General features: G+C 46.3%; 1 protein-coding gene across 1 annotated transcript in view; it reads left to right on the forward strand.

The window, feature by feature from the left end:
- Nucleotides 1–80: 80 nt before the first annotated feature.
- Nucleotides 81–12,750, forward strand: part of Ppp1r16a (protein phosphatase 1 regulatory subunit 16A) — a 23,719-nt gene continuing 11,049 nt past the window's right edge. The window contains exon 1 of the mRNA XM_031347758.1: nucleotides 81–203. The gene's annotated coding sequence lies outside the window, so the exon portion shown is untranslated. The remainder of the gene's footprint in view (nucleotides 204–12,750) is intronic.

The raw sequence follows: 12,750 nt of genomic DNA on the forward strand, positions 1-12,750 counted from the left end.
GCTCCTTAGGCCCCGCCCTGGCAGAGCGACTCTGCCCAGCATTCCCACCCACCACCGCGGCTTCCGCTCCGGACACCTCGGGCCGGAAGTGTCGCGTTGCCATGGCGAGGATGGGCGCGGGGCCCGCCCCCGTGGCGCCTGGAGCAGCGCCGGGCTCCAGGGTCGGCCGGGCCCGGTTCAGGGAGCGGCCAGTGAGGTTCCAGGTGAGAGGCCCGGTGATTGGGAGTGAGGGTCGGGCTTTTTGGGGAACGCAGGGGAGGCCCGGCACGGCTGGGCGGGGCCTAGCGGGTGAGCCATCGCCGGTTCCTCTGCGGCCCGGTACTGGCCGGGCAGTGGAGCGGGTCGTGAGGGGCCTGCAGAAGGGGCGCAAGCGAGGCGGCCAGCGGAGGGTGGGTTGTTTTGTTGTTGTGGTTTTTTTTTTTTTTTGTGAAACCTACCAGTGAAGGTAGTTCTTGCAACCTGTTGGTCGGGTAAATCCACCGACAGTCTTCATTCTGACATTAGGACAGCGAAGGGACTTTCCTATGCTTCATGTGGGCTTTGGTGTTCAGTAGAAGCACACTTTAGAGCCTCTTACGGCTTCAAGTGCCCCTTTCCTGGAGGCTGTGCCTCATGGATTGTGGTTAGAAGAGGAATGTAGATCAGCCTGTGAAAAGTGTTTGGGCGCTCCTTAGGGTTCCTGACTAGACCAGTGATAGAGGCTAGAGACAAGGAAGATTAATTATTACGGGTGCAGAGGGGAAGTGTGTATTATTGGCTTGCTTCAGACTCGGGAGATAGAGCAAAAAGTTAGCTGAGCTCTGGTTGCTCCACCTTTCTCCCATGTCCTTACTTGGGGATGCGGGTAGAGGACAGACCTCCGTGAGGCCTCCTAGCTGTCTTTGCTCCCTAGGTAGTAATTCCTTTATAGGACTGGGGTTGTCTTTGGAGGCTTTGTCTTGCTTTAAGCACCATGGCTCTTTAGAAGGCCACCTGAATCGCTTCATGGAAACCAAAGCTGCCTCTAGCCCAGCATGGGAGCCTATTGGGTTGAGGGACTGTTTGGCCTAGTGAGACCTGCCCTGACCTGATGGCTTCACGTTGTCATGGTGATGTGACTTTCAGGTCTCAGAAGGACTGCTAGTCGGCCTCTACTGCTAGTTTTGGCCCAAGGAGGGTTTTTTTTGGCGGGGGAGGGCGTGTTTTCCTCTCCTGATGCCTGTGTTGACTTTCTTCCCTGTTGGCTCAGGCTTTCCCACCTACTTTTTGGTTGTTTTGTTTTGTTTTTCCGAGACAGGGTTTCTCTGTATAGCCCTGGCTGTCCTGGAACTCACTCTGTAGACCAGGCTGGCTTCGAACTCAGAATCCACCTGCCTTTGCCTCCCAAGTGCTGGGATTGAAGGCTTGGGCCACCATTGCCCGGCTCTACCTCCTCTTTTAAAGGAATAATTCTCCGCCTCTCAGGTGTGGACAAGTCATCCAACTCCTTTCCAGTAATTTCAAGTCTTTTTTTTTTTTTTGCTTATGGGCTGTGTAACAACAGACTGACCCATGGTTTCCTGAGTCATAGAAATGAAAATTGCTATATATACAGAGGAGTTTTTTTTTTTTTTTGGTTTTTGGAGACAGGTTTTCTCTGTATAGCCCTGGCTGTCCTGGAACTTACTCCATAGACCAGGCTGGCCTCGAACTCAGAAATCTGCCTGCCTCTGCCTCCTAAGTGCTGGGATTAAAGGCGTGCGCCACCACTGCCTGGCTCAGGAGATATTTTTAAAAAGAAAGAAAGAAACCTTATTTTAAAAAAGAGTTGTCCTTATTAGAACCTTTTTTAAGGTTTATTTCCACTTATAGCATATAGTCCATCATGAAACAAGGTCAGGACAGGAACCTGGAGCCAAGAACTGAAGGAGAGACCATGAATGAATGCTGCTCACTGGATTGCCTCCAGTGAGTGCTAGGTCCCTTGAGACTGAATTACAGACAGTTAGGATCTGCTGTGTGGGTGCTGGGAATCAAACCTAGGTCCTTTGGAATAGCAGCAGCCAGTACTCATAAACTTCTGAGCTTATTCTCCAGCCTCCTATTAGAATTTTTTTTTTTTTTTTTGGTTTTTCGAGACAGGGTTTCTCTGTGTAGTCCTGGCTGTCCTGGACTATTAGAATTTTTTTAAATTATATTTTGTGTTTGGGTGTTTTGTTTGTATATATGTATATATACTATGTGTGTGTAGTGCCCTTGGAGGCCAGAAGAGAGCAATGAATACCCTGTGTCTGGAGTTAACAGTTGTGAGCCACTGTGTTAGTGCTGAGGATTGAACCTGGGTCCTTTAGAAGAGAAACCCGTGTTCTTTTTCTTTGTATGTGGGTGTGGGTGTTTCTCTGTGTAGCCCTGTCCTGGAACTCACTCTGTAGACCAGGCTGGTTTAAAACTCAGAGGTGTATTTGCCTCTGGCTTTCATGTGCTGGGACTAAAGGCATGGGCCACCAACCACCAGTGAGAAGCTAGTGCTCTTAATCATTTCAACTAATTTTATTTTTATTATTTTAAACTATGAGTATGTGTATGTCTGCATATGTTGAGTATAGGTGCCCTTGGAGGTCAGAGGTGTTGGATACCCCTAGAGTTGGAATTACAGGCGGTTATAATCTGCTCAATGTGATGCTGGGAATTTAACTCAGGTCTTCTTGAAAAACATCAAGTGCTTTTAACCATTGAGCATCTCTTGAGTCCCCCATGCCTCCCCTAATCCCCCTCCCTTTTTTTTTCTGAGACAGTCTTACTGCATAATCCTAGTTGGTTTGGATCTTGCTATATAAACCAGGCTTAAACTCACAGAGATGTCTGCCTCTGTATCCCATTATACATTGTGAATAAAGATGTGTGTCACCACACCTGGCTAGGCTGTCATCTTTTAACTCCTGACCTAAACTGATTTTACATAAAAAATCTACAGGGTTGAAGTGACTCATAGCTTTGATCCTTGTACTCAGGAGGCAGAAGCAGGAAGATCTCTGAGCTTGAGCCCAGCTTGGTCCTCAGAGCCAGTTCCAGGATTACACTAAGAAACTCTGTATTGAAAAACCAGGAGGAAAAAATGGAAATAGACTTGTTTTATTCTTTTGATGGTCTATAGTAGCTGTAGGATGTTCCTGTGGGGGTCAGTGTGGGGTGAGGGTTGGGGTGTGTGGGGGTGGGGGTGCACGCGTGTGTTTCTGCACACATGTACATGTCTGGTTTAGTTTTGGTGCTGCTGTGGATTGAACCCAGGGTAACAACCAGGACATCTCACATGCTAGGCAAGTACCTTGTTACCTACTACTTCGTTTTTTGTTTTTTGTTTTTCTCCTCCCTTCCTTTGACGAAGGATGTTACTATATAACTCAGGGTGGCCTTAAACTTGTCATCCTTCTACCTCCACCTTCTTGTTGGGATTATAGATACATGCCATCATTCCTTGCCCCAGCACTCTGGCTTTTATTTCATGAGATGGTGTCTTGCTGTGTACAGTCAGGCTGACCCGGAACTGAGCTTCCGAAATGCTGTGGCTACAGGAGTAGACCACCATGCCTGGCTTCTGTTTCCAAAATTTCCAAGATAGAAAGTTTGCATCCATGGAACAAGAACCTCTGTTCCTCCTCCTCTAGATGCAGAGGCTGTGCTGTGCTCCCTTTCTAGGAGTTTGCGTAGTACAGGTACCTCACACAGGTGGAACCATACAAAACTGTCCTTTTGTGTCCTGCACCTTTGTAGCATGTGTCAGAATTCCATCCCTTTTTATGGCAGGGTAATACTCCTGTGTGTGCATGCGCCCAGGCTTGTTTGTTCCTGTTTTGATGGTACTTGGATTGTTTCCTGTTCTTCTCTGCTGTGATTGCTGCTGCTATGAATATAACCGTGTAGCTAACTGACTCCTAGTTTGTCTTTTAGGAATGAGCCCACAAAATAATGTGGTTCTTTTCCTTTCCTACTGCTGGGTTGACAGAGCTACATCTCATTCTTTAACTGTGGTTCATAGTCTTGTAATGCAAAAAGGGAAAGAATATCCATCTCTCTTCAGAGCAAGGCGTGCAGAGTAGATCGTCTGCCTGTACCCTGTGACTAATAGCCATCTTCAAAGGGCGCTGCCCTCTCACTTGTCACCAGCCCCCCAGTGTTAGCTTGGTTAGAGGCTTTCCTTCTGCAGTCCAGGCTGGTCTAGAATTCAGTGTGTAGGGCAGGCTGTCTTTGAACTTGTGAGGATCCTCTTGAGTGCTGGGAATGTACCACGTTTGGCATTCTTGGGGGATTTTATCTGTATGTTTTGTTTTGTGACAGGGTCTATATAGCCTAGGCTGGCTTCAGAGTTGCTAAGTAGCAGAGGCTGGCTTCGATCTTCCTTGAAGTAGCTGTGTGTGGCACCATGGTTGACTTCCTTGAGATATTTGGCCTCCTTCATGCTATGGACCATGCTGTTTTCTTTCTTCTTCTTTTTCTTGGTGACTACAAGGGCTCTGTAGTGTCCTGCCAGCTCCTACCACTTACTTCTACCATCTAGTTTTCAGGAACTTGCTAAGTATAATTTTTTGTTGTTGTTGGGAATGTCTCCGTTGGTCTTGTTCTGTGTGTAAGGGGAGTCTCAGACAGCATAACTATTGTTCATTGTAGGACCCTACACTCTCTTGTTCTAAGTCTGGAACTCTTATATCTGTACCTTTTCTGTCCACAGATCTAAACCTCTGTCACAGCCACCAGTGTGGCCCTGGGGTCTGAGACCTGCCACATGTGGATTTGAGTCAGGTCTCTCTGGGATCAGAGTTTGAGTCAGAACAAACTTTCCTTTACTTTTCAAAGTTCACCTTTTTGTCTTATCTTTTGTTGAGTTTGTGCTTGACAAACCTTAGTTTCCAGTTTACCAGTTTACAAAGGGTTGGGGGGGGGAGGGGGGCAGCCCAGTAGAGATGTGACTGGGGCAGTGATGGGAAGTGGTACCTATGGACATGTTTCCTGGGGAGTGGCTACTAGGTCCTTTGTCTTCCCGTCCTTTGTCCTCTTCTCACCCTGTTTGTCTTCAGTTTTCATTGAGCATCATTTCAAATGTCCACCACTACTTTAGCCTCCTCCGACCTGTTGCTCTGAGTTAGATGTGTTTTGGAGCTAGATGGCAACAGGAGGAAGTTGAAGAAGATTGAGAGCTTCCCTTGATGTCTGGGGAAGGGCCCTCCCACATTCTCTACTCAGCCACGGTAAGGAGCTGGCTGGAAGTGATATATGCGCAAACATATGAGTCCTTCCTGTAGGACAGTTAGCCCTGTTGGTATTGAGCTAAACAACTTTGATTTTTATACATCAAAAATAGAGGGAAATTGAATTTATATGGTTCTCCTGTATATGACAAGAGAATCAGAACATTGAAGAAGAACAAACATAGAGCCTCAGATGAGGACCAGAACTGTAGCTGAGGCCAGAGCATAGCAAGTAGATGGGAGCTGCCTGTGAGCAGGATCAGAGAAGAGACTTAAAACACTTTTTTTTGAGACAGAGTCTCTCAAAATTCAGACTGGCTTCTAATTGTTGGTATTCAGTGATGTCCTTGAACTACTTACCTTCCTACTTCAGATCCAAGTGCTAGGCTTTTTACTGACGATATTAAGTCTCAGAGCTTAGACTCTGAGAGTCCCACTAACAGAACAAGTATAGTAAGAAGCAGGAGATTTATTCAGTGTGGCCATATTGGGAAGGGGATGTTTAGGAGGGGTCAGTCATCTTAAATCTCTTTGTTCTCCCCAGTGTAGCCATATTGAATATATCATTTTTTGCTTTTTACTTTTTTTGTTTTTTTTTCAAGACAGGGTTTCTCTGTGTAGCCCTGGCTATCCTGGAACCCACTCTGTAGACCAGGCTGGCCTCGAACTCAGAAATCCACCTGCCTCTGCCTCCCAAGTGCTGGGATTAAAAGCGTGCACCACCACGCCTGGCTTGCTTTTTACTCTTAATTTGGCTCTTTTAGTTGCTTTATTGAGTGCAGGCAAGATGGCTTAGAAGATGAAGGTGCTTGCTGCCCAGCCTGATGACCTGAGTTATATCTCTGGGACCTATGTAAGCTACTGTCTTACTTCCATGTGTGCCCGTTATATAGCACTGGCTGGCCTGGACCTCGCTCTGGCTATGTAGACCAGCCTTGCCTTGAGCTCACAGAGATCCACCTGCCCAGAGAGGAGACTCTTGATAATGTATAGCACTCAGGTAGGATGCAGTTCACACCAGTAATTGACTGTTGGCCAATGGGAAACAATGGAGCCTGGAGCGGGCTCACCATGGGTGTGGGAGCATCTCAACACCCTGAGTGACCAAGGTTGGGTTACAGAGATGGACAGAGTGCTTTGAAGTCTATTGTACTATTAAATCAACATGGAGCTAGGTGGTAGCACAAGCCTGTGATTCCATCACTTAGCAGGGTGAGACCAGAAGATTCCTATAAATTTGAGGTCAGCTGGGTTCCATAGTTAGAAGCCTGGGCCTTAGTATAGAGCCCCTGTGTCAAAATATGGGGGTGGGGTGGAAGTTGGGCTAGGGGTGCATGCCTTTAATTCCAGGACTCTGGAGGCAGAGGCAGGCAGACCTTTGTGAATTTGAGGCCAGTCTGGGCTACAAAGTGAGACCTTGTCTCAAACAACAACAAACAAACAAAAATCTGATTATTCTGAGGCCTTTGTGGTCAGGGATGTGAGAAATGCTCAGTTGTCTGGTTCTGGCTCTGTTCCATGATTGTGGTCATGCTGCCAGCCAGGGCTGTCATCTGAAGCCTCTACTGGGGCTGAGGACTAGTTTCCCAGAGGGTTTGCCCTCGTGGCTGGGAGGTGGAGGCTTGGTGCCTCCACTAGGTCTCCTCTAGTACGAGGGGTGTCTGTAGGACAGCTGAGCCCTTGCAGAATGAATGGTGTAGTGCCTTTGCTGACTTGACCTGGGACGCCCTTGGTTCTTTACCCAATGAGCACAGTTTAGCTCTGAACTCAACTCTTAAATGATGCTGGGCCTCAGAGGAAGAGACTTGTCTTAGGAGAAGGTTGTGCTCAGATAACACCTATGGATGGAATAAGTGACTGAGTGAATGAAACAGGAGCGGGAGGGAGCTTTCTAGAGCCCAGGACCACCTGGGTGATGGCCACTGTGATGGATGCAGAGACACAGTGGACAGACGCACTGCAAGCACTCTCCTAGTTATGAGCTCATTCCTAAGGGTTCTGTCCATTGCCTGGCGAGTGCTTGAGGCTGAGCATGGGGAGCTCTTGAGTTACACATTACAACTTCTACAGGAGTCTAGAGGCAGACAGGCAGGAAGGAGTGGAGCCCTGCTGCAGTACAAAGCTGGGGAAGGGCGGGGATTTTAGACACCAAGTGTCTTAGGGTGTGGAGGAAGGGCCTGATTGGGGCTGGTAACCAACCTTCTTAGCTGGCTTGAGAAACTCATTGGCCTGCAGCAGTGTTTGTGAAGTTGCCTTGTCTCTACAAGATGAGCCCAGAAACCTAAGCCTCTCTCTTGTGGATTCTCAGCTTTCCCTGGCTTGAAACTGGGATACTTATTCTTCTGGCCTCCTGGGGCTGCCTTCAGGTGCCTACTAATGGGAGTTCTGTCTCCTTGGGTTATATGACAACTAATTCTTTTCCCCTGTTCTGCCCAGGCCATCCTGTTGGTTCTGGTTGCTAGTGAGACCTAAACACTCTGTAGCCTGTTTATGTCCTTGCTATGTGATAAGAGCTTTCCAACATCCTCTGTGACAAGGCCCTGTTGAGCTTCAGTGAGCTATGTGGTAAGTCTGGACATGTGATTCCAGAGAATAGTACCTGGGGTGGATGGCTAGGCCATGTTTCTGTCCCACAGACACACCTGTGGTGGCATGAGAAGACCACAGTCACTGGTGCATCCCATTGTTTAGTTGTTTTGAGACTACTATGTAGTAGCCTTGGCTGGCCTGGAGCTTGCTATGTATACCAGGCTGGTCTGGAACTCAGAGATCCACCTGCTTCCAGTGTGCTGGGATCAAAGCTGTGCAGGTCTGGCCTAATCATTTAGTCTTTTATATTTGCTCTTTTCTTTTCTTTTTCTTTTTCTGTTTTTCCTTTCCATTTTTTGAGACAGGGAATTACTCCATGGCCCAGGGTGAGAGGGTGAATCTGGAACTTACTGTGTACCTGAGCTTGAACTCCTGATCTTGTGCCTCAGCCTCCTGGGATCTGTGATTACAAGCTTTAGCTACTCCAGCACGAACTTTTTTTTTTTTTTTCAAGATGGTTTTTCTGTATAGCCCTGGCTGTCCTGGAACTCACTCTGTAGACCAGGCTGGCCTCGAACTCAGAAATCCGCCTGTCTCTGCCTCCCAAATGCTGGGATTAAAGGCATGCACCACCACCGCCTGGTGAACTTTTTTTTTGTTTTTAAAGTAAACTCTCATTTTATGGCCCAAGCTGACCTTGACTGAACTCTTGCCTAAGCCTTCCATTCCCATGCTGTTGGCATTACGTGTATCTTTAAAAAAAAATCTGTTTTATATATATGGGTGTTTTGCCTACCTGCACACTGTATGTGCCTGGTATGTGCAAAGGCCCAAAGAGGATATTGGATCACCTGGAACTGGATGGTTGTGAGCTGTCATGTTGCCATGTGGGTACTGGGAATTGAATCCAGGTCTTGTAGGAGAGCAGCCAGTGCTCTTAAACACTGAGCACCTCTAGTTCTTATTCATTCTCTTTTGAAGTAGGCTGGATCACATATGGTAACTAAGAAGAACTCTCTTCTCTAGATCCTCTTGAGTAACATTGTACCTAACTACAACATACAGATTTCAAAGGGATGAAACATGCTTCATGACTCATGCAGGTTTCACAGCTTCACAGCCCTTCTGTGTGCTTGTTAGCCCTGTGCAGTTAAGCAAGACAGTCTAGTCCTTCTACACCCAGCCCCCCAGCCCCCACTGAGCGCCTCTGGGCACTTGTTGTCTAGCGCAGTGTATATGAGTGTATCATGATAGGAATATTCTACCTATAGTCTTATAATATGCCACGTTTTTTGCTATTAGCATCCGTGTAAGTAATACCTAACAGCTGGAACAGACCACTGTTCTGTAGCTGTCCATCTCATCCAGACACGTTGTTTCCAGTTCTTAGCCATTATAACTTCTATGGGAGTTTTATGAGCTTCATGTAAAGATTAGAGGGGTTTTTTGTTTGTTTGTTTTGTTTTTAGAGACAGTGAGTCTCTGTATAGTTTTGGTTGTCCTGGAACTTACTCTGTAGACCAGGCTAACCTTGAGCTCAGAGATCCACCTGCCTCTGTCTCCTGAGTGCTGGGATTATTGTGTGACACCACTTCTCAGCCAGATTAGAGGTTTTTTTTTGTTTTGTTTTGTTTTTGTTTTTGTTTTTTTTAAAGATTTATTTATTATATATAAGTACACTGTAGCTGTCTTCAGACACACCAGAAGAGGGCGTCAGATCTCATTACAGATGGTTGTGAGCCACCATGTGGTTGCTGGGATTTGAACTCAGGACCTTTGGAAGAGTAGTCAGTGCTCTTAACCACTGAGCCATCTCTCCAGCCCCCCAGATTAGAGTTTCTAAATTATTATTATTACTCATTTAAGCATGTATACATATATACCCAGTGAAATCAAGTGAAATTGGATTCCCTGGGACTCTAGTTAGCTGTCCAACGCAGGTATTGGGAATCGATGAAAAGTGTGTGCTCTTAGCCACTGATCCGTCTCCCTCAATCCAGATTTTATTTCTGATTATCAGCTATAGTTTCGGTTCCTGTGGTATCTGCGTGTTTAGGTATTTTCGTTGTTGTTTCCTTTTGTTTTGTTTTTGTTCATTCTTTTTGAGATAGGGGTTCTGTATGTAGTTCTAGCTGTTCTAGAAATCACTCTGTATACCAGACTGGCCTTGAACTTAGAGATCTGTCTGCCTCTGTCTCTGCCTCCCAAGTGCTGGGACTAAAGGCTAAAGGTGTGCACCACCACTGCCTGTCCTTCTTTTAAAGACAGGTTCTTACTGTAACTGAGCGTCGTGGAACTTGCAGTCTCGCCCCAGACTGGGGCTATAGGTGTGCTACCATGCCCTTTTATTTCTACTCTGCTACTTCTTTTGTCTTTGTTACTGAGGGGGAGAACGCAGGGCATCTCTGCATGCTAAACCCTCACTCTGGGCACCCCAGCCCCATTCTAAGGAACCACTGGCCTGTTTTCTCAAGAGTAGTACCATTTACAGCAAAGTGTGATGCTCCACTTTCCTTATGCCTTTGCCGTTCCTGTGGCTCACACTCACTCTGTTTGCCCCTGTGGCTAGTGACATTAACTTTCTTTTCATGGACTGACTGATTACCTGTAGTTTTATGTATAGAAGTACAGTTCACTTGAGTAAAGATCAAGATTATTGACCTTAAAGATGGTTCGGAGAGATCAAGAGTATTATTGTACTGTGCTTGCAGAGGACTCAAGTTTGGTTTCTAGTGCAATTACTTGTAACTCCAGTTTCCAGGGATCTAATGTCCTTTTCTAGCCCCATAGGTACCTATACTTATGTGCATCCATACACACACACATACACACACATTAAAATAAAAATAATTTAAAACATTATTGTACAGTATTTGTGATACAATCTCACTATGTAACAGCTTAGGCAGGCCTTAGGCTTGTGGTCCTACTGAGTTAGCTTCCCGAGTGCTGGGACTATCCTTGTGCTTCACTGAGCCTGGTTAAGACAGGAATCCAGTCGACCTGATGCTGTTTTCTACAGTGCTGGGGGTTGAGTGTGTGTTGAGTTCATGCTGGGCGAGCACTACATCGCTAAGCTCTGCTGCCCTCAGCTTCCTGTATAGATTATGGAAACAACCTTTTCTACAGTTTTGCAGCATTGTAAATTTAAGGGCTTGTTTCCCTGCTTGCATGTTTATTGGTTAATTTCTTTTTTCTTTTTCTTTTTCTGTTGGGCGGTGGTGGTGCACACCTTTGATCCCAGCACTTGGGAGGCAGGGGCAGGCGGATTTCTGAGTTCAAGGCCAGCCTGGTCTACAGAGTGAGTTCCAGGACAGCCAGGGCTATACAGAGAAACCCTGTCTGGAAAAAAACAAGAAAAAAAAGTCTTTTTCTTTTTCTTTTCTTTGTTTTTTAAGACAGGGTCTTTCTCGATAGCCCTAGCTGTCTTGGAATGGACTGGTAGACCAGATTGACCTCAAATTTACCTCTGTCTCCCGATTGCTAGGATTAAAGGCATGTATCACCATACCTGGCTTTAGGATGCTGGGATTATAGTCATGAGCTACCATGCCTGGTTCTCGCTGGTTTGTTTATTATTTTTTGAAACAGGGTCTCATGTGGCCTGTGATAGCCTCAGGATGACTTTTAACTGCTGATCCTCCTTCCTCTACCGGCCAAGTGCTGAGATTATAGACATTCATTTAACCAAGTGAGTAATGATGTCACTTGATTGAACAAGGCAAGAACCTACCAACTGTGTTACATCCCTGGAGGTAGTTTACTTCTTGTGTGCGCCTATGTGTGCAAAAGTGTGTGTGTGCACTGGCCTTAGTAGTTCTCCTTTATTTACTTATTTATTGATAGGAGGTCTTTGTAGCCCTGGCTGACCTGGAACTCACTATGTAGACCAGACTAGCCTTAGAATTTATAACAATCTGTTTGCCTCTGCCTCCTGAATACTAGAATTAAAGGTGTTCACCACCATGCAGGACTCTACCTTATTTTTTCAGACAGTTGTTCACTAAACCTGGAGCTCAGTGATTGGCTAAACTAACTGGCCAGTGAGCTACAAGATCTGCTACTTATCACGCCTACTCTAAACCAGGCCTGGCTCTACAGACACATTCCATATCCTCTGGCTCTGTGTAGATGTGGATCCAAGCTCAGGTCCTTCAGCTTGCACAACAAGCACTTCACTGAACCTTTCCCCAGCTCCCTGGCTTATTTCTTTATCCTTAAGCAAACACCTCTGGGGCTCAGTTACTGAGTTTCATAATAACTGTAATATGTAATTACATAGGTTAAACCAGAATTTCCTTTTTCATGATTGCTCTGCCTGCTTTTGCACATTTGCATTATGAGTTTCAAATGCACTACTGGGAACTATATAGGATTGGGGCGGGGCACTAACGTTTCACTCCTGAGTCTTCTGACCACAGTCAGGGCGTCTCTCGTTATTTACTTAGGTCTTGTCTCTTATCTTTCAATATTATTTTATGGTCCTCTGTGCATGCCATTTGCTGAGTTTTTAGTAAGTATTTGTGTTTTGGGATAATCTCATGATAGAGACAGAGGGGCTCTTCTGTTGCTTTGTCTTTGTTTCAGCTGAGAAGAGGTAAAGTGAAGGAAACAGTGAGATTTCTGCACATTCAGGTGACCGGCTGTAGCACTCAGGACCAGGCAGCTATGTGGTTTTGTTCTTAGCTCTGTTGTTTCCCTCAGTGATGCTAGAGCTCTGGGCATAGAGTTGAGGCTGGTTGGGATGGAGGGTGGGAAGGAGGTGAGAACAGTGCTGTATAAGTGTGAATGCTGGACTGTTGTTAGGCTTGGGTTCCAGGTCATAGAAGAGACAGAAGAGGGGGTGGGAGGAGTTTGCACTGAGACTACAGGGGAAGACATCTACAGGTGAGGACTAGACGGAGAGTGTAGTTGGGACAGAGGAAGAAGAGGCCAAGGCTGGGAGGTGGCAGAGACATGCTGGATTACCCAGGAGAATACTCAGCCACCAGGAATTCAGCTACAGAATGGGGGCTGGGGG

Source organism: Mastomys coucha, unplaced genomic scaffold (genome assembly GCF_008632895.1).
Source record: "Mastomys coucha isolate ucsf_1 unplaced genomic scaffold, UCSF_Mcou_1 pScaffold11, whole genome shotgun sequence".
NCBI classification, from domain to species: Eukaryota; Metazoa; Chordata; class Mammalia; order Rodentia; family Muridae; genus Mastomys; species Mastomys coucha.